General features: G+C 43.6%; 1 protein-coding gene across 1 annotated transcript in view; it reads left to right on the top strand.

Moving 5' to 3' along the window:
* The window catches only part of LOC106806150 (thyrotropin-releasing hormone-degrading ectoenzyme-like), a 45,606-nt gene that overhangs the window by 223 nt on the left and 42,114 nt on the right, over positions 1-3,269 (top strand). The window lies entirely within an intron of this gene.

Below are 3,269 nucleotides of genomic sequence, written 5' to 3'. Positions count from 1 at the left end.
GTGTGTGCGTGCGTGCGTACGTGTGTGTGTGTGTGTGTGTGTGTGTGTGTGTGTGTGCGTGCGTGCGTGCGTACGTGCGTGCGTGCGTGCGTGCGTACGCACGCGCGCGTATGTATATGGCATGCATGCGTGCTGCCAGCGTATGCCAGCATTTCTTACTTTCAGTCACGTTCACGCTCATTATCCCGCAACGGTGTTCAAGTATATGCATGAATATTTAAAATTCTTGCGCCACCGATCTGGGCCATTGTGTTGTACGATTAGTCAGTCCGGGTTTTTGCTGGGCAGGGCTTTATTTATATGCGTACGTCTAAATGGCTCCGCGTGCTTGCACTACACTGTTAGTTCAATGACGCAATGAAGGCTACGATTAGCCCGATGGGGAGGAGGGGAGTCGATGGGATATCGGAGGCGTAAATTCAAATAAACTGCCAAATGAGAAACTGAAAAATGCGCGAAGTGACATGTTGGCGATTATCGTAAATGTTGTGAACGCAAAGCGCGAGGCAAACGTGCGTGCATCTCTCTCGTGTCGTGTCGCCGGCGTGAAATATTCCTAGTGGCTAACAGCATGTTTACTTATACACGAAGAGCAGCTCAACACTGGCTTCGTACTGATATAATGGCATCGAAAATATTGTTACTGCAGCTGCGTTACCTGCAACGTCAATGTGTGCACGAATCAGCACGATGTTACCACGCAGAAACGCGCATTGCATACAATGGATCTATATTGTACCGGAATGATTTATCTCAGTCATTACTGTGGCCCTGACCTCAACATTCACAAACCCAGTAGCATTCTTCAAAATCACGCAAAATAATTCTTTTATTAATTTATAAGTGCCCCTGCGAAAAGTTGGCCCACGCCAACCTCTCGCCATTTTTAATTGAACCTCATGTTGAAAAACGTACCGAACTCAAATTAATGTCGAAAATTACACCTTTTCAAATAGTCGAAACTAACAATATCGGACTACCTGATCTGGTTTCACAGGCGAGCTACGTTGCCAATAATCCCAATGCACGCGATACAGCTAAACAATCAGCGGCTAAAAGGCTTTTACGACAATGCTATATAGTCGTATTTGAGGTTTTCAGCGGATAGCACACAAAGCTTATTTCCATCGCGGCTGCTGAGCGGAGATTGGTACAATTATTGGCAGGTTGCCAAAAGCAGTGTTCAGCGTGAACTGTATGGAGTTCATGAAAATTTAAATATAGTTAGGCTAGTCAATGTGACACAATGCTTTCAGTGTCTCTGTATTTCTCTCACTTTCTACATCGCATAATCTGGCGCGCTTTCTTGACCTCCCGCGTTTTTTCTCTGGCTCGCTTTCCCTCCCTCCCTATTTCATTCCTTCACTCGCTTTCTCGCTCTCTTTCTCTCTGTCTCTCTGTCTCTCTGTCTCTCTGTGTCTCTCTTTCTCGCTCTCTTTCCACATCTTTCTCGCTTTCTCACTCTCTTTCTCTCTCTCTCTCTCTCTCTGTGCGATCATACATGATGGCGAACGCAGCAATTTCTGTTTTTCAAACCGTAATGAATTGCGCATCGAAGGAAACGCGTTTCCTTCGAACAATCTTCGTAAAGTGATTACGGATTGTGTTATTATTATACAGGAGATTAAAATGCATGTGCCTTGAGCCATATGCATGTTTGAATATGTAACCTGAATGCAATAATCACGGCGTGCAGTATCCCTCTCCAATAACGACAAAGCTAGTCTTCCGGCAGCCGCTCATGCCGGAAGGGAATGAGTAAATATATACTCATCAACGTCAACATCACAGCCGCCCCTCGCAGTGACTGTTGACACGTTGTCCTCTCCACGCACGCAGCGAGAAAGATTTACACGAAACATTTATTTGCTTTCGTTGTTTTACAGTATAAACATTTCACGTTTTTTCGTATGTGTTGCCCGTAGCAACGCATATATGGGATACGTCATCAAATACAACTCGTCACAAATCTATAGCTATGAAGTGCTTTCCTTCCTGGTTTCCCGGTTCGTATCTTTCGTGTGGCGCATGTAGGCCTACTGTTTCACACCAGTTTATTCGTAGTGTTTTTAAGTGAGAAAGTATCTTCAAAAGCATGTATCGTAGATAGCATTAGACATATGTGTGGATTATACTTTATATGTTTAGATTGATTAGAGAGAGAGAGAGAGAGAGAGAGAGAGAGAGAGAGAGAGAGAGATTGTCTTGTGTACAATAAATGCTACTGTTTTCGCTGATTATCGTTTACTGCTAAATTACTGCATCATGCGCGGTATTCTGACGTTACTTACGATAAATTCCAACACGCACGAACATAAGCATCTGACATTTTCATGCTGCAGATAATGTCACATAGTCCGAATTTAATGCTATTTTAACCCATCTTCGGAAATTATCTATCGGATAGGCGATCCGGAATACAATGGGTTTGATGTTTATCTTGAGATGTAAACAAGCAAAATGTTAAGGGTGACGATTCAAAACGAATCCGTAGCGAATTTATTTTTACATGGACTACTATATATGTAGTGATAATGCAATCGAGTGCAGCTTTTTTTCAAATTGCAGGTATATGAAAAATGCATCACATTCTTCAACGTTCTCTGACGTGAAAAGTGATCAAATTTTGACTTCGAAACGCTTACTTTATTGAATTTCAGCAACGAGTTTCTCCAAATTGAAGTCGATGGATGCCTAGTCATGTACATGATTAATCAACATGAAAGCATGTTATAAATTTATTAGAAGATTTTAAAACTTTTATCTGTACACGATATGCCCGGAAATATCCGACAACAATTACGTAAAGTAGCGATGCAACATTGACTGATAGTACCTCATACCGTGGAGGGATATAAAAGAAATGATTCATAGATGCATGGGAAAGGGTTTGTGTGCTTGCTTGGCGGAATGGCTGCCACCCAGTTCTAGTCTGGGTGCGTGGCGGAATAAGTGAACGATAAAGCGGATAAAGCGTCACGTCTATATTTATTATTCATTAAAATAATGCAACGTGAGGCAACCGAAGACGGCAACCGAAGACGGTTCCGACCAGGAGAATGAGAGAGAGGGAGAGAGAGAGAGAGAGAGAGAGAGAGAGAGAGAGAGAGAGAGAGAGAGAGAGAGAAAGAGACGGACGGCCTACAGTACTTTGTGTGTGTGTGAGAGAGAGAGAGAGCGAGAGAGAGAGTGTGTGTGTGCGCGCGTGCGTACGTTCGTGCGTGCGTGCGTGTGTGCGTGCGTGCGTGTGTGCGTGCGTACGTGTGTGC

The sequence above is a fragment of the Priapulus caudatus genome, unplaced genomic scaffold (assembly GCF_000485595.1).
Source record: "Priapulus caudatus unplaced genomic scaffold, Priapulus_caudatus-5.0.1 Scaffold144, whole genome shotgun sequence".
Classification (NCBI taxonomy): domain Eukaryota; kingdom Metazoa; phylum Priapulida; class Priapulimorpha; order Priapulimorphida; family Priapulidae; genus Priapulus; species Priapulus caudatus.
The sequence above is the reverse complement of the archived record's forward strand: the minus strand, read 5'-3'. Positions and strand labels throughout refer to the sequence as shown.